This window comes from Rhinoderma darwinii, chromosome 4 (genome assembly GCF_050947455.1).
Source record: "Rhinoderma darwinii isolate aRhiDar2 chromosome 4, aRhiDar2.hap1, whole genome shotgun sequence".
Lineage (NCBI taxonomy): Eukaryota > Metazoa > Chordata > Amphibia > Anura > Rhinodermatidae > Rhinoderma > Rhinoderma darwinii.
This window is the reverse complement of record NC_134690.1, coordinates 399,869,006-399,888,639: the sequence shown is the minus strand read 5'-3', so window position 1 is coordinate 399,888,639 and position 19,634 is coordinate 399,869,006. Positions and strand designations below refer to the sequence as shown.

The 19,634-nt window shown below is 43.7% G+C and overlaps 1 protein-coding gene across 2 annotated transcripts in view; it reads left to right on the top strand.

The window, feature by feature from the left end:
* Positions 1-11,467: 11,467 nt before the first annotated feature.
* Positions 11,468-19,634, top strand: part of LCLAT1 (lysocardiolipin acyltransferase 1) — a 114,501-nt gene continuing 106,334 nt past the window's right edge. Inside the window, exon 1 of one of the 2 annotated variants that reach the window (XM_075863440.1) lies at positions 11,468-11,526. The gene's annotated coding sequence lies outside the window, so the exon portion shown is untranslated. Of the gene's footprint in view, positions 11,527-11,818; positions 12,047-19,634 lie in introns of those variants that run through there. The other variant, XM_075863439.1, reaches the window with a different exon arrangement.

Sequence of the window (19,634 nt, the reverse complement as noted above, 5' to 3'; positions counted from 1 at the left end):
AAATGTCGGGAAGGGGTTAATGCTCTCAGTAAGAGAAACAAAAAAAGCATTCTTGCATATGTGATACCTTTTCATGGCCAAAAAATATAAATTATGTTAAAATGCAAGCTTTCGGGACAACTAAGGCTGGGCTCACACCAACGTTTGCCATTCCGTTGTTCTGCTCCTTCAGAGAACAAGCAAAAAAACTTAAGCGCCGGTTCCGTTGCACCACTGGCAGCCGATGGGTTTCCATCGGGGTGTCCGTGGTTTTACGGGAAATAGCGCAACATGCTGGATCAGCCACGGAGGCCCCTAATGGACGCAGATGTGAACGAGACCTTAGCTTTCTTCATCCAACATGGAATAAAGCATCTGAGGAAACACATATACTGTATACACAAAAAACACTCAATAAAAAGGTGCTGGTAGGTTGTCTCAGGTATCTGGAGCCGTGCTGACTGAAGTGCATCCCACATTTGCTGGAGGATGCATGGGCAAGGATCCATAAAGCGAACAAGACTATCAAGGTGGTCCCACAGATGCTCAATTAGGTTCAAGTTTGACGAATTAGGGAGCCAGGGAAGTACTTGGAGGTCTTGGTCGTGCTCTTCCAACCACTGTCGGACATTTCTAGCCGTGTGACATGTCGAATTGTCTTGCTGGAAGATTCCATTGGCCCCAGGGAAAACAAACAGCATGTTTGGGGGGACGTGATCTGCAACGATGGATCCATACCCAAATCGGTTCAGAGCCTTCCACACGGATGAGCGGCCCAGAGAATGCCATGAAAAAATTCCCCAGACCATAATGCTGCCGCCACCAGCTTGTGTGGTTCCAGCAATGGCTGAAGGGTGTTTGTTCTCTGATGTTTCTCGCCTGACACGCCAACGTCCGTTCATTTGATGAAGCAGGAAACTTAACTCATCGGAGAAGGCAACCCTTTGCCAATCATCGGTGGTCCAAATCTGATACTGCCCTGCAAATTGAAGCCTTTTTTTCCGATGCACCTTTGTTAGCATAGGAGCAGTGACTATCCGTCTGCTTCGGAGGCCCATACGGAGTAGGGTTCGCTGAACTGTGGTTTTAGACACACATCTGTTAGCCCCCTGGTTGATTTTCATGGTGAGCTACTCCACTGTAGCGTGTCTTTAGTCCCTCGCACGCCTTTGTAGCCGAAGTTCACCTTTCACATCAATGGCACGTGGTGCTCCGCAGTATCTACCTCTGATATTCCCAATGGTGCTATTTTTCCACTCATGATACACTTACATCACAGCAACACGCAAACAGTTCACAAACCGCGCTGTTTGAGTAATACGGCCACCCGTAGCCCGAAAGTCAATAATCATCCCTTTTTTGCAACTCTGATAAATCACCCGTTTCACCCATGGCAACGAGTGATATGTGACAGTCTATCGCACACCTTATATACCCACCAAGTCAGCCCACGACACATCACTTCCTTCATGGGCTGTCACGACCGCGAGGAATGTGGACCCACTCCGCGCAACGGAATGGCAGCTGACCGAAAAAATATATAAACAGTTGTTTGGTCGATGGTACCTGCATGACAGGCCGGTGCCGGATAGCTGGAAGCCGGCTTGTGTTCAATTATCGAAAGCTAGCTTGTGCCGGATTATTAGAAGCTGGCTTGTGCTCGATTATCGGGAACTGGCTCGTTCTGGATCATAGGAAGCTGGCTAGTGCAGAATTATAGGAAGCTGGTTTGTGCTGGATTATAGGAAGCTGGCTTGTGTTGGACACCGGACTTGACACGGATACTGAAGTCGTCCCACAGACACTAGACTTGACACGGACTCTGGATGCAGATTCAGGACTTGTCACGGACACGAATACTGAAGTCTTCACGGACAGAGGTATAAGGAACAGGTTACGGAACCGTTGCAAACTAACACATGGTTAGCAACAACATTGCTCAGGCACTGGGATACAAGGCAGACTTCCTTTTATACATCAGGGTATGCAGAGATAGGTTGGGGCACAATTACTGTGCACGCTGGCCCTTTAAGAATTGTCGGAAGCGCGCGCCCTCGTGGCAGAGCAAGCCGGTGTCCCATGGAGGAAGGAAGGGGACAACCGGTGGTAACTACATTCAGGCTGCTGGCCGCGTCCGCCGGGAGTAGGGAAATGCCGTCGGTTATCGCTACATGGGCTATGCACTGCCGACATCGAAAGTAGGAGGTGGTCATAATAATGTGACTCGACTGTCTGTGTTGTGTGTGTATATACCAAATTATTATGCAAATGTTATTTTTCGCTAATTTTCCTAAATAGTCGATGCAAATGACAGTCAGTATAATCTTCAAGCCATCAACCGTTTGATTATAATGCAAATTTTATTGAACAAATCTCCTAATAACAGATTTTTTTTTAGAAGTAAAAAACTCAAAATGCACTGTTTCAAATTATTATGCATAATAGAGATCAAAACATTTTAAAGGTTGTAGAGAGAACTAAAATGGTAATTTGTTGAATTTGCAGCATCAGGAGATTATTTACAGAAATCAAAAGCTCTTTCAATCCAAAAAAACTTAGCAGGCCAAGTTACATGTTAACATAGGACCCCTTCTTTGATATCACCTTCACAATTCTTGCATCCATTGAATTTGTGAGTATTTGGACAGTAATTCGTATCACTCATGGCCTATTAATTTGTCTGGCAGAAACCTTCCTCATTATGCCTTTATCTGAACAAACCCGTCTGTGCTCTGAATCAGCCACAAATCTTTTCACAGTACGATGATCACGCCTACGTTTTCTTGAAATATCCAATGTTTTCATACCTTGTCCAAGGTATTGCACTATTTCACGCTTTATGGCAGCAGAGAGATCCTTTTTCTTTCCCATATTGCTTGAAACCTGTGGCCTGCTTAATAATGTGGAACGTCCTTCTTAAGCAGTTTTCCTTTGATTGGGCACACCTGGCAAACTAATTATCACAGGTGTCTGAGATTGATTACAATGATCCAAAGAGCCCTAAGGGTATGTGCACATGATGAGAGGCTTTTACGGCTGAAATGACAGACTGTTTTCAGGAGAAAACAGCTGCCTCGTTTCAGCCGTAAATGCTCCTCCTCGTATTATGCGAGGCGTCTGTGACGCTCGTAAATCTTGAGCTGCTCTTCATTGAGTTCAATGAAGAACGGCTCAAATTACGTTGCAAAGAAGTGCCCTACACTTCTTTGCCGAGGCAGTCAATTTACGCGTCGTCGTTTGACAGCTGTCAAACGACGACGCGTAAATTACAGGTTGTCTGCACAGTACGTCGGCAAACCCATTCAAATGAATGGGCAGATGTTTGCCGACGTATTGTAGCCCTATTTTCAGGCGTAAATCGAGGCATAATACGCCTCGTTTACGCCTGAAAATAGGTCGTGTGAACCCAGCCTAAGACACAATACCATCCATGAGTTTAATTTAAAAACTAATAATTAAATGTTTATGACACTTAAATCCAATGTGCATAATAATTTGGAACACGGTGTATATATATACACACACACACACACACACACACGTATATATATATATATATATATATATATATATACACACACACACACAAATAAATTTTCTACTATATATATATATATATATATATATATATATACATACATACATACATACACACACATATCAATACATACATACACACACTACCGTTCAAAAGTTTGGGGTCACCCAGACAATTTTGTGTTTTCCATGAAAACTCACACTTATATTTATCAAATGAGTTGCAAAATGACTAGAAAATATAGTCAAGACATTGTCAAGGTTAGAAATAATGATTTTTATTTGAAATAATAATTTTCTCCTTCAAACTTTGCTTTGGTCTTGGAATGCTCCATTTGCAGCAATTACAGCATTGCAGACCTTTGGCATTCTAGATGTTAATTTGCTGAGGTAATCGGGAGAAATTTCACCCCATGCTTCCAGAAGCCCCTCCCACAAGTTGGATTGGCTTGATGGGCACTTCTTGCGTACAATACGGTCAAGCTGCTCCCAACAACAGCTCTATGGGGTTGAGATCTGGTGACTGTGCTGGCCACTCCATTACAGATAGAATACCAGCTGCCGGCTTCTTCCCTAAATAGTTCTTGCATAATTTGGAGGTGTGCTTTGGGTCATTGTCCGGTTGTAGGATGAAATTGGCTCCAATCAAGCGCTGTCCACAGGGTATGGCATGGCGTTGCAAAATGGAGTGATAGCCTTCCTTATTCAAAATCCCTTTTACCTTGTACAAATATCCCACTTTACCAGCACCAAAGCAACCCCAGACCATCACATGACCTCCACCATGCTTGACAGATGACGTCAGACACTCTTCCAGCATCTTTTCAGTTGTTCTGCGTCTCACAAATGTTCTTCTGTGTGATCCAAACACCTGAAACTTCGATTCATCTGTCCATAACACTTTTTTCCAATCTTCCTCTGTCCAATGTCTGTGTGATTTTGCCCTTATCATCTTTTCCTTTTATTAGCCAGTCTCAGATATAGCTTTTTCTTTGCCACTCTGCCCTGAAGGCCAGCATCCCGGAGTCGCCTCTTCACTGTAGACGTTGACACTGGCGTTTTGCGGGTACTATTTAATGAAGCTGCCAGTTGAAGACCTGTGAGGCATCTATTTCTCAAACTAGAGACTCGAATGTACTTGTCTTGTTGCTCAGTTGTGCAGCGGGGCCTCCCACTTCTCTTTCTACTCTGGTTAGAGCCTGTTTGTGCTGTCCTCTGAAGGGAGTAGTACACACCGTTGTAGGAAATCTTCAGTTTCTTGGCAATTTCTCGCATGGAATAGCCTTAATTTCTAAGAACAAGAATAGACTGTCGAGTTGCACATGAAAGCTCTCTTTCTCTAGCCATTTTGAAAGTTTAATCGAACCCACAAATGTAATGCTCCAGATTCTCAACTAGCTCAAAGGAAGGTCAGTTTTATAGCTCCTCTAAACAGCAAAACTGTTTACAGCGGTGCTAACATAATTGCACAAGGGTTTTCAAGTGTTCTAATCATCCATTAGCCTTCTAACACAGTTAGCAAACACAATGTACCATTAGAACACTGGAGTGATGGTTGCTGGAAATGGGCCTCTATACACCTATGTAGATATTGCATTAAAAACCAGACGTTTGCAGCTAGAACAGTCATTTAGCACATTAACAATGTATAGAGTGGATTTCTGATTAATTTAATGTTCTCTTCATTGAAAAAAACGGTGCTTTTCTTGCAAAAATAAGGAAATTTCTAAGTGACCCTAAACTTTTGAATGGTAGTGTATGTATAGCGAAGTTTATCTGGACTCTGATAACTTGCTGCAGCCTGTTATCATATAGCAAATGCCATTGAAAGAGTCAAGTTAAAGTTTCTTGACACTGTGTATATAATTCGTTAAAAGTCAAGATCAAGATGGCTACATCTGTGTTATATATATATATCTCGCACACACACGCGCGCGCGCACACACACACACAAAAGAATAGAGACAGTGTAATAAATGGTAATTGAAAAAACAAACAGAACAGAATGAGCCTAGAGAGTAAAGTCCCTTTTACATGGGGTGATCATGCGATGATACTTGTTCCCGATCATTAGCCCGTGTAAACATGGCAGCGATCAGCTGTTTGTCGCCTGATCGTATATTTTATGCTCCCATAAAAATTATCGTTTGTCTGCAGCGCATCTTCCAGTGTAAACAGGCCAATTCCCAGACCGTTTGACTCTCTCGTGACTTTTAGGACTGTATCCAAGTTGGATACAGTCCTACATAATATCAGTCAGCCAACACCATTGGGGCATTTGCCATTCCACCCCAAAAATAAAAAAAAATACCATACTCACTCTCCCCTGGTCTCCCATAGCGACATGTCCATGCCAGCCTCCTGAGAGGACGTTGTATTGTCCCATGTGACCGCTGCAGCAGTCACATAGGACAAAACAACGTCATCTCAGGAGGCCAGCAGGGACGCTTCGCTACGGAAGACCAGGGAAGGTGGCGAGTATGGTTTATTTTATTTTTTTAAATCTACTATTCTTTTTTTTTTCCACCATCATGCCGATTTGTGAGCTGCAAACTCCAAAAGGGGTAAATATGGACCGAATTTGATTTGTGCCGCATTGGTTCGATCTCTAGTGATGTGCTGCCAACAATCTTATTAACAATCTTTCATCCCCATATAGCCACGATCATTGCCCCATGTAAATGGAGCAAACGAACATGTCATTATAATGTTTCTGTTATGAGAGCACTAGTTATATACGGCACTGTTATGAGGTGCTGACTCCCTGGCACGGTTATACAGCATTGTGGATGGTCTTATTACGGGGTCACTGTAGCATTTGTGCTGTTATGTCACACTGTTGCCCATGCAGAGCATCTGAAAAAGTGTCATACAAAAATATTTACATCTACTGGTCGGTTTCTTATTGTAAATTTGGTAGCTATAATGGTGCGTTCCAGATGCCATAAGTGGTGCCGTCCACCGCACAAGAACCATGGTGAGAAACACTCAAATACATTTTTCTTTTGATGGTTGATGTCTGCTGTTCACTTAAATAAGCTCTTAAATGAAGATTTCCGATAACGGTCTCTAGGGAGAACTACTACTGTCCACTACTAGTGCCACTGGTCTCCATATTAAAATGAACCTCTTAGGAACATTTGATGTAAATGTGTGCCAGAGCCAGTGTTGCAATGTATAGAGCAGGTTGTATTAGGGTATGTTCACACACAAACTCAAAAACGTCTGGAAATATGGAGCTGTTTTCAAGGGAAAACAGCTACTGATTTTCAGACATTTTTTGGGCAACTCGCGATTTTTGCTACGTTTTTGGAGCTGTTTTTCTATAGAGTCTATGAAAAACGGCTGAAGAAGTGACATGCACTTCTTTTTCGCAGCCGTATTGAGAAACGGCCGCGTAAGAAAACACCCCGTCAAAACAGAACGCCGTTTTTCCCATTGAAATCAATGGGCAGATATTTGGAGACGTTCTGCTTCCGATTTTTAGGACGTTTTTGGCCCGAAAAACTGCCAAAAATAAACCATGTGAACAGACAGGGTATGTGCACACGGTAGCAGGCTTTTACGCCTGAAAAGACAGACTGTTTTCAGGAGAAAACAGCTGCCTCGTTTCAGACGTAAATGCTCCTCCTCGCATTTTATGAGGCTTCTCTGACAGCCGTAAATTTTGAGCTGTGCTTCATTGACTTCAATGAAGAACGGCTCAAATTACGTCTGAAAGAAGTGTCCTGCATATAATGTATAGAAGTGTCTCACATATAATGTATATAAGTGTCCCGCATATAATGTATATAAGTGTCCCGCATATAATGTATATAAGTGTCCCGCATATAATGTATAGAAGTGTCCTGCATATAATGTATATAAGTGTCCTGCATATAATGTATAGAAGTGTCCTGCATATAATGTATAGAAGTGTCCTGCATATAATGTATAGAAGTGTCCTGCATATAATGTATAGAAGTGTCCCGCATATAATGTATATAAGTGTCCCACATATAATGTATATAAGTGTCCCGCATATAATGTATATAAGTGTCCCGCATATAATGTATATAAGTGTCCTGCATATAATGTATATAAGTGTCCTGCATATAATGTATATAAGTGTCCTGCATATAATGTATATAAGCGTCCTGCACTTCTTTTGACGAGGCTGTATTTTTACGCGTCGTCGTTTGACAGCTGTCAAACGACGACGCGTAAATGACATGTCGTCTGCACAGTACGTCGGCAAACCCATTCAAATGAATGGGCAGATGTTTGCCGACGTATTGTAGCCCTATTTTCAGACGTAAAACGAGGCATAATACGCCTCGTTTACGTCTGAAAATAGGTCGTGTGCACCCAGTCTAAGGCTGGGTTCACACGAGCACATTAACGTCCGTAATGGACGGACGTATTTCGGCCGCTAATCCCGGACCGAACTCAGTGCAGGGAGCCGGGCTCCTAGCATCATAGTTATGTACGACGCTAGGAGTCCCTGCCTCTCTGCAGGAAAACTGTCCCGTACTGTAATCATGTTTTCAGTACGGGACAGTAGTTCCACGGAGAGGCAGGGACTCCTAGCGTCGTACATAACTATGATGCTAGGAGCCCGGCTCCCTGCACTGTGTTCGGTCCGGGACTTCCGGCCGAAATACGTCCGTCCATTACGGACGTTAATGTGCTCGTGTGAACCCAGCCTTACAGTGACAGCTTCCACTCTTCTGGGAAGACTTTCTACAAGATTTTGGAGTCTGTGGAAATTTTTTCCCATTCATCTAGAAGAGCATTTGTGAGGTCAGACGCTAATGTTGGAGGAGGGGGCCTATCTCGTAATCTCTATTCTAGTTTATCCCAAAGCTGTTGGATGGGGTTGAGGTCAGGACTGTTCAGACTGTGAAGTTCTTCACCACCAAACTGTCCTAACCATGTCTTTATGGACCTTGTGCACTTGGGTGCAGTCCTGGGGAACAGAAAAGAGCCGAACCCCAAACTGTTCCCGCAAAGTTGTAAGCTACTGCTGTCCAAAATCTCTTGGTATGCTGAAGAATTAAGATTTCCCTTCACTGGAACTAAGGGACCGACCCCTGAAAAACAACCCATAGTATTACCCCTCTTCCACCAAACTTCACAGCTGGCACAATGCAGTCAGGCAGGTAACGTTCTCCTGGCATTCACCAAACCCAGACTCGTCCATCAGACGTCAGATAGAGAAGCGTCACTCCACATAACACAACACGTCATATAGAGAAGCGTCACTCCACAGAACACGCCAGATAGAGAAGCGTCACTCCACAGAACACGCCAGATAGAGAAGCGTCACTCCACAGAACACGTCATATAGAAAAGCGTCACTCCACAGAACACGCCATATAGAGAAGCGTCACTCCACAGAACACGCCATATAGAGAAGCGTCACTCCACAGAACACGCCAGATAGAGAAGCGTCACTCCACAGAACACGCCAGATATAGAAGCGTCACTTCACAGAACACCACACATAGAGAAGCGTCACTCCACAGAACACGCCAGATAGAGAAGCGTCACTCCACAGAACACTTCACATAGAGAAGAGTCACTCCACAGAACACGTTTCCACTGCTCCAGACTCCACTGGCGGCGGCTTTACACCCCTCCATCTGACGCTTGGCATTGTGCTTGGTGATGTTCGGCTGGCATGCAGCTGCTCGGCCCCCATGTCATGGAGCTCCCAAACAGTTTTTGTGTGGATGTTAATACCAGAGGTCTGTACTCTGCAATTATTGAATCATCAGAGCGTTGGCGACTTTTCTGCACTTGCTCCTCAGCACTCTGCGCCGCCGCTCTGTAACTTTACGTGGTCTGCACTCCGTGGCTGAGTTGCCGCAGTTCTTTCCACTTTACAATAAGGCTGGGTTCACACGACCTATTTTCAGACGTAAACGAGGCGTATTATGCCTCGTTTTACGTCTGAAAATAGGGCTACAATACGTCGGCAAACATCTGCCCATTCATTTGAATGGGTTTGCCGACGTACTGTGCAGACGACCTGTTATTTACGCGTCGTGGTTTGACAGCTGTCAAACGATGACGCGTAAAAATACAGCCTCGTCAAAAGAAGTGCAGGACACTTCTTTGGACGTTTTTGGAGCTGTTTTCTCATAGACTCCAATGAAAACAGCTCCAAAAACGGACGTAAAAAACGCCGCGAAAACGGCACGAAAAACGCAGCGAAAAATGCGAGTTGGTCAAAAAACGTCTGAAAAGCAGGGTCTGTTTTCCCTTGAAAACAGCTCTGGATTTTCAGACGTTTTTGGTCACTACGTGTGCACATACCCTAATACCACTCGATACCAGTTGATAGTGAAATATCTGGGACGGAAGAAATTTCCAGGACTGACTTGTTACAACGGTGGCATCCTATTACAGAACCGCGCTGGAATTCAGTGATCTCTTTACAACGACCCGTTCTACCACAAATGTCGGTAAAGGCGACAGAAAGAAACGCCGCAATTCAATGATTGAGAGTTGTGTCCCAATACTTTTGTACATATAGTGTTGCTCCAATCCCTTAACTGCCTAGACGTGATTGCGGGGTCACGATGGCAGCCCGGGGGCCTAATGAAAGCCCCCGGTTCTGCCATCTTGGTTTTTTCTATTGTGCCCTGACCCATGGGTTTTTGCCGTAGATTTGCAATAAAACCAGCAGCATGCCTGCAGATTAGCCTCACTGAATATAATAGACGTGTGGCCACCTGATGCTGTTTTTGCAGCGGAATACGCCCCGGAAACTGCATCAAGAAGTGACGTCACTTTTTTTTTCGGCAAACATTGCAATTCCACCCGCTGAAATATCTGCCAAACATTTTTCACACTGATTTCAACAAGAAAAACGTGGCGGAATACGCATGAAAATTTCACCGTATGAACAGGGCATAAGTGTGGCGCTGTGGTACTGAAAACAGTGTGAATATTCACATCTAGGTGGTATTAGAAAATACATTACACGTGGACGACCGCCGCTCTCGTTATCTTGTTCCGTGTATTCGGCTCTGTTCACATCTGCCTCTTGGTTACTGTTTATGATGGAAACTAGTGACGAATATGATGTGTGACAGAGAACACCAGCGAACAGCGGAGCCCATGGACTTACGATGGAGTACGTTGTTTTTCGGGCCGTAGACGTCCCGAAAAATGGTTGAAAAATTGGAAGCAGAACGCCTCCAAACATCTGCCTATTGATTTCAATGGGAAAAACTGCGTTCTGTTCCGACAGGGCAGTCAACTGCGTTATGGATTCCATAAAAAAAACGGAAACCTGCCAGAACGGTGACAAAAGGAAACCATTAGCAATGTTTCCGTCACCATTGACATCAATGCTGATGCAAACGGGGCCTGTTCACATCACCGTTCATTTCCGTTCCAGGGTTCCATCGGAGATTCCCGTCGGGTGAACCACTCAACAGAAAGTGAAACCACAGCTTCCGTTTCAGTCACCATTGGGATCAATGGTGACGGAAACATCGCTAATAGTTTCCGTTCGTCACCATTACGGCAGGTTTCCGGTTTAACAATGGAATTAATAGCGGAGTCGACTACGCTATTGATTCCGTCAGAAAACCGGAAACCTGCCAGAATGGTAACGAACGGAAACCATTAGCGAGGTTTCCGTCACCATTGATATCAATGGTGACTGAAACGGAAGCTGTGGTTTCACTTTCACTTTCCGTTGCGGGGTACACCTGACGGAAACCTCTGACGGAACCCTGGAACAGAAAGCCAACGGTGATGTGAACCGGCCCTAAAACAGAAACCTGCCGGAATGGTGACGAACGGAAACCATTATCGATGTTTCCGTCACCATTGAGATCAATAGTGACGGAAACGGAAGCTGTGGTTTCAGTTTCACTTTCCGTTGTGGGGTTCACCCGACGGAACCCCGGAACGGAAAGCCAGCGCGGATTCCGTTTGACTTTGCGTTGAGGGGTTCCACGACGGAAAGCCAACGCTGATGTGAACAGGCCCTTAATAGAGTCGGCAGCTGAGGTAAATAGGAGCTGACAGGATTCAATCACTGTAATGGAACAAGAGCTCATAACATCACATAGATAGTAATTATCAATGATACATCATATGGGTCAGCCGTCACCCGGATACGTGCCCACTTCTTGTGAGGTATGATTATTAGTAACGCGGCGTTGTGGGCAGATATGCAGCGTGACGTACGAGCAGCGGGACACTGCGGATATTTATATAATCATGTAACTGATCTGCCGCCAGGAGCCCCGCCCACTTCTTGCCCATCACCTCACAGTTTCCCGCCTCCGGACACCCCGCCTCCTCCAGCGATGTCCAGGACATTTTCCCGCCTCCTCAGCCCTTCGACGTAATATCTCCTGCGACGTGGTGACGTCATTAAAACCCGAGGGGTGGAGCGAGATCGTTGGTTAACTATTTCCTACCCGGAGCGTGTTCCTTGATGGGGTCATCAGCGGGCTGCGGGAGGAGGCTGGGCGGGGACACACCCGAGTGACAGAGCCGGGCACACCGGCGGCAGCAGCAGCAGGTGACCCGTCTACTTGTTAATCTGCCTGTAATATGAGATGTGTTATATACTGATCTGTATCTGTGATCATACGTGCGTGTATATATCTGTACATATGTAGTACTATGTCATATACTGTCCTTACATACACAGTGTCATTATATACTGCTCCTTATATACAGGTATATACACAGTGTTATATACTGCCCCTTATATACAGGTATATACAAAGTGTCATCATGTACTGCCCCTTATATACAGGTATATACACAGTGTCATTATATACTGCTCCTTATATACAGGTATATACACGGTGTCATATACTGCCCCTTATATACACAGTGTCCTCATATACTGTCCTTATATACAGGTATATACACAGTGTCATCATATACTGCCCCTTATATACAGGTATACACACTGTGTCATCATATACTGCCCCTTATATACAGGTATACACACTGTGTCATCATATACTGGCCCTTATATACAGGTATACACACACAGTGTCATCATATACTGCCCCTTATATACAGGTATTTACAAAGTGTCATCATGTACTGCCCCTTATATACAGGTATATACACAGTGTCATCATATACTGGCCCTTATATACAGGTATATACACGGTGTCATATACTGTCCTTATATACACAGTGTCATCATATACTGCCCCTTATATACAGGTATACACACTGTGTCATCATATACTGCCCCTTATATACAGGTATACACACTGTGTCATCATATACTGTCATATACTGGTATATACACAGTGTCATTATATACTGTCCTTATATACACGGTCACAGTGTCATCATACACTATCATATACTGCCCCTTATATACAGGTATATACACTGTCATCATATACTGTCCTTATATACAAAATGTCATCATGTACTGCCCCTTATATATAGGTATATACACGGTCATCATATACTGTCCTTATATACAGGTATATACACAGTGTCATCATATACTTCTCCTTATCTACAGGTATATACACTGTGTCATCATATACTGCCCCTTATATACAGGTATACACAATGTGTCATTATATACTGCCCCTTATATACAGGTATACACAGTGTCATCATATATTGTCATTATATACAGGTATATACACCGTGTCCTCATATATTGCCCCTTATATACAGGTATATATATATACACAGTGTCCTCATATACTGCCCCTTATATACAGGTATATACACTGTCATCTTGTACACAGGTATACACACAGTGTCCTCATATACTGCCCCTTATATACAGGTTTATACACAGTGTCCTCATATACTGCCCCTTATATACAGGTATATACACTGTGTCCTCATATACTGCTCCTTATATACAGGTGTATACACAGTGTCCTCATATACTGCCCCTTATATACAGGTATACACACAGTGTCCTCATATACTGCCCCTTATATACAGGTGTATACACTGTGTCCTCATATACTGCCCCTTATATACAGGTATATCCACAGTGTCATATACTGCCCCTTATATACAGGTATACACACTGTGTCATCATATACTGCCCCTTATATACAGGTATACACACAGTGTCATCATATACTGCCCCTTATATACAGGTATACACACTGTCATCATATACTGGCCCTTATATACAGGTATACACACAGTGTCATCATATACTGCCCCTTATATACAGGTATACACACTGTGTCATCATATACTGCCCCTTATATACAGGTATACACACTGTGTCATCATATACTGTCATTATATACTGGTATATACACAGTGTCATTATATACTGTCCTTATATACACGGTCACAGTGTCATCATACACTGTCATATACTGCCCCTTATATACAGGTATATACACTGTCATCATATACTGTCCTTATATACAAAGTGTCATCATGTACTGCCCCTTATATATAGGTATATACACGGTCATCATATACTGTCCTTATATACAGGTATATACACAGTGTCATCATATACTTCTCCTTATCTACAGGTATATACACTGTGTCATCATATACTGCCCCTTATATACAGGTATACACAGTGTCATCATATACTGTCATTATATACAGGTATATACACTGTGTCCTCATATATTGCCCCTTATATACAGGTATATACACAGTGTCCTCATATACTGCCCCTTATATACAGGTATATACACAGTGTCCTCATATACTGCCCCTTATATACAGGTATACACACATTGTCCTCATATACTGCCCCTTATATACAGGTGTATACACAGTGTCCTCATATACTGCCCCTTATATACAGGTATATACACTGTGTCCTCATATACTGCCCCTTATATACAGGTGTATACACAGTGTCCTCATATACTGCCCCTTATATACAGGTATACACACAGTGTCCTCATATACTGCCCCTTATATACAGGTGTATACACAGTGTCCTCATATACTGCCCCTTATATACAGGTGTATACACAGTGTCCTCATATACTGCCCCTTATATACAGGTATATACACTGTGTCCTCATATACTGCCCCTTATATACAGGTGTATACACAGTGTCCTCATATACTGCCCCTTATATACAGGTGTATACACAGTGTCATCATATACTGCCCCTTATATAGACAGTGTCCTCATATACTGCCCCTTATATACAGGTGTATACACTGTGTCCTCATATAATGCCCTTATATACAGGTATACACACAGTGTCCTCATATACTGCCCCTTATATACAGGTGTATACACAATGTCCTCATATACTGCCCCTTATATACAGGTGTATACACAATGTCCTCATATACTGCCCCTTATATACAGGTGTATACACAGTGTCCTCATATACTGCCCCTTATATACAGGTATATACACTGTGTCATCATATACTGCCCCTTATATACAGGTGTATACACAATGTCCTCATATACTGCCCCTTATATACAGGTGTATACACAGTGTCCTCATATACTGCCCCTTATATACAGGTATACACACACACACACACATCATCCTTATGTAATGTAAATAATGAAGCATTTGCTTTCTGGCTGTTTTGCATATTATCGGGGGTGATTTGCATACAGATCAACCTGATGCACCTGCTCTCTGCTCACTCCATGCCTGTATGTCGGAGGTCACTATAATAAGCTGAGACTAGTGGGGAGCACGCGGCATCATGGAGTACATTGACGTTTTCTGCAGAGGTTGCTGGCTGGTAATCTTGTCACAGGGGGGTCGGAATTAATGCACGTCCTCTTGTTTGGAGTTTTACTAAAGACAAAAGCAATTAAAAATAAATGTACGCAGATGATAATAAGGGCGGCCAAAATAGGGATATCACATTACTATGCAGTGTCAGTATGCATGACCGCTCAGAAAAGATGAAAAGTGCATGGTGCAAAGCAGTATCAGATTATATATATACACTTTAGGAGAAAAGCAATGTGCAAAATAATGTAAATTAACCCAATAGGTACTATAGATTGCTTATTGGTCGCACTAGTACTATGTCTACTCTACATTAACCTGAGTTACATCCTGTATTATACTCCAGAGCTGCACTCACTATTCTGCTGGTGGAGTCACTGTGTACATACATTACATTACTTATCCTGTACTGATCCTGAGTTATATCCTGTATTATACTCCAGAGCTGCACTCACTATTCTACTGGTGGTGTCACTATGTACATACATTACATGACTTATCCTTTACTGATCCTGAGTTATATCCTGTATTATACTCCAGAGCTGCACTCACTCTTATGCTGGTGGAGTCTCCATGTACATACATTACATTACTTATCCTGTACTGATCCTGTGTTATATCCTGTATTATACTCCAGAGCTGCAGTCACTATTCTGCTGGTGGAGTCACTGTGTACATACATTACATTACTTATCCTGTACTGATCCTGAGTTACATCCTGTATTATACTCCAGAGCTGCACTCACTATTCTGCTGGTGGAGTCACTGTGTACATACATTACATTACTTATCCTGTACTGATCCTGAGTTACATCCTGTATTATACTCCAGAGCTATACTCACTGTTCTGCTGGTGGAGTCACTGTGTACATACATTACATTACTGATCCTGAGTTATATCCTGTATTATACTCCAGAGCTGCAGTCACTACTCTGCTGGTGGAGTCACTGTGTACATACATTACATTACTTATCCTGTACTGATCCTGAGTTATATCCTGTATTATACTCCAGAGCTGCACTCACTATTCTGCTGGTGGAGTCTCCATGTACATACATTACATTACTTATCCTGTACTGATCCTGAGTTATATCCTGTATTATACTCCAGAGCTGCACTCACTATTCTGCTGGTGGAGTCTCTATGTACATACATTACATTACTTATCCTGTACTGATCCTGAATTACATCCTGTATTATACTCCAGAGCTGCACTCACTATTCTGCTGGTGGAGTCTCTATGTACATACATTACATTACTTATCCTGTACTGATCCTGAGTTACATCCTGTATTATACTCCAGAGCTGGACTCACTATTCTGCTGGTGGAGTCTCTATGTACATACATTACATTACTTATCCTGTACTGATCCTGAATTACATCCTGTATTATACTCCAGAGCTGCACTCACTATTCTGCTGGTGGAGTCTCTATGTACATACATTACATTACATTACTTATCCTGTACTGATCCTGAATTACATCCTGTATTATACTCCAGAGCTGCACTCACTATTCTGCTGGTGGAGTCTCTATGTACATACATTACATTACTGATCCTGAGTTACATCCTGTATTATACTCCAGAGCTGCACTCACTATTCTGCTGGTGGGGTCACTGTGTACATACATTACATTACTTATCCTGTACTGATCCTGAGTTACATCCTGTATTATACTCCAGAGCTGCACTCACTATTCTGCTGATGTAGTCACTGTGTACATACATTACATTACTTATCCTGTACTGATCCTGAATTACATCCTGTATTATACTCCAGAGCTGCACTCACTATTCTGCTGGTGGAGTCTCTGTGTACATACATTACATTACTTATCCTGAGTTACATCCTGTATTATACTCCAGAGCTGCACTCACTATTCTGCTGGTGGGGTCACTGTGTACATACATTACATTACTTATCCTGTACTGATCCTGAGTTATATCCTGTATTATACTCCAGAGGTGCACTCACTATTCTGCTGGTGGAGTCTCTATGTACATACATTACTTATCCTGTCTTATACTGCGTTGTTTGTCTGTGCGTACGTTTTAAGTCATAAGGTCATGTAGATGTATTTTTATTTTATTATTTACAGAATTTGACATTTGCTGACTATAGAAGCGATGTCTATCAGAGGTGGATCTTCACTAAGGCCTCATGCACACGACCGTAGCCGTGTGCACGGCCGTGATTTTCGGGTCGGCCGGCTGCGGACTGTCAGCGGACTGTCAGCCGCAAGCCGCCCGCACATGCACATGGCCGCGGCCATTGTTTTCAATGAGCCCGGACCGCAGCTCCGGACCGTAATAAGACATGGCCGTACTTTCTGCGGTCCGGGCTCCCGGGCCGTGCACGGACCGCAAAAACTACGGTCGTGTGCACGGCCCCATAGAAAAGAATGGGGCCGCAATTCTCCCGTGGATTTTCGGGGGAATTGCGGACGCAAAAACACGGTCGTGTGCATGAGGCCTAAAAGTAATTTAGACTTTAAAGGCGTTATTGTATTGTGACACTTGACAAACTCCTCTCTACTACATGTATATAGCAGAGAGGAATATACTGATAAGTGAATAAAGCCCATTAATAATCATTATGAAACTTTGCACTTGGGTCATTTGCTCAGTCCGCACGTTTTCGCTCCCCATTGCACGGCGCATGTTAATGATTAATGTGCTTTATTCTGAGACTTCGGGTCGCCTGGCGCAGCGATGTGGGGCAATCCGTCAGCCGGGCTGAGATGTCAGAGGTTAGGTCGTCTTATACGCGGTCGTAGTTCACATGTGCAGTGAGTACCCGTTGCAAAATTCTGATTATGAGTTGGGTTAAGGGTCTTGTCCACGGTGGCCGTGTTAGGCCATAGCGAGTTAAATGGATGACAACGTTTTTTTACTTATCGCGGTGTTTGTTTTTGATGGAAAAATGGCGTCAAGTCTGGTGGAGCTTCCAAACGGAGGCTATGACGGCAGTTCCGATCTAGCCTTAGCCGTACGTATGCAGCTACTTTCCATAGTATTGAATGTGACGTTCCGTCTGTGGAGTCGCTGCGCATGTGTGTCTATGGGTGTTGTGGATTTTTCCGCAGCGAAAATTGCGGAAATGTGGATACGATTTGTTCAGATCTCATCCACATGCCTGGTACTGTAATCCGCTGCAGATTTTCTACAGCATTTCTGTGCTGGGGGCCTAAAGTTCTGGCCAAAAACATGGACTTGGGGGCCTGATTCTCCGTAACTGTGGGTGTTCCGTCGTCTAAAACGAGTGACTACCAGACTGGGACTTTCCAAACTAAACATCCCCTTTAAACCTCTCCGGTTTAGTTGCCTAAGGCCCCATGCACACAACCCTAATTTTTATCCGCAATTACAGATCCGTGATTGCGGATAAAAATACTGATCCATTTGTTTCTATGGTCCATGGCCGTAGAAATGATCCGCAAACAATAGGGCGTGTCCTATTTTTTTTACAATTTACGGACAGTGATCCCATACTTTATAATGGGAGCACGGCCTGCAAATGCGGATGAAAGTCCGTGCCAGAAATCCCGAACCGTGGCCATGGCTACGGCTATGTGCAGGGGGCCTAAATGGTTGTATTTCAAAAACATCCAAACCTTTGTTCCCATGGGAGGGACTTATTCTCCTAGTCCCATTGAAATAAACATGCACGCTACTCCAAGCAGGTTAAGGCTGGGTTCACACGAGCGGGTTCGGTCTGTAAAGGACGGAACGTATTTTGGCCGCAGTTCCGGACCGAACACAGTGCAGGGAGCCGGGCTCCCAGCATCATAGTTATGTACGACGCTAGGAGTCCCTGCCTCGCTGCAGGACAACTGTCCCGTACTGAAAACATGATTACTGTACGGGACAGTAGTTCCACGGAGAGGCAGGGACTCCTAGCGTCGTACATAACTATGATGCTGGGAGCCCGGCTCCCTGCACTGTGTTCGGTTCGGGACTTGCGGCCGAAATACGTTCCGTCCTTTACGGACCGAACACGCTCGTGTGAATCCAGCCTAATAGTGGAGTAAATAAGGCCTCATGCACACGACCGTAAAAACTCCGGCTGTATATTAATAGTAATAAGTGTATGCCAGCTTAGGAGCAGAGCTGTCAGTCACACTGCCGTCCCACCCACATCAAGCTGCTCACATTGTAAACTTTAGGGGGGACCTGTACCGGATAAGTATTTTTTTTTTCTCCGTTAATGATTATTTTAGATGTTTGTTACAAGTTACCATGATACAAGATGTTACATATACCTCCTATCCCCTGGGGCAGTGATCTCCGACTTGTATCACTCCAGCTGTGGTGAAACTACAACTCCCAGCATGCAGCCTTGTATTTGTCAGGGTATAAGATGTTAAACCTTGCTGACTGTGTATGGCAATATCCCTTACACTATGCCACTTGGCC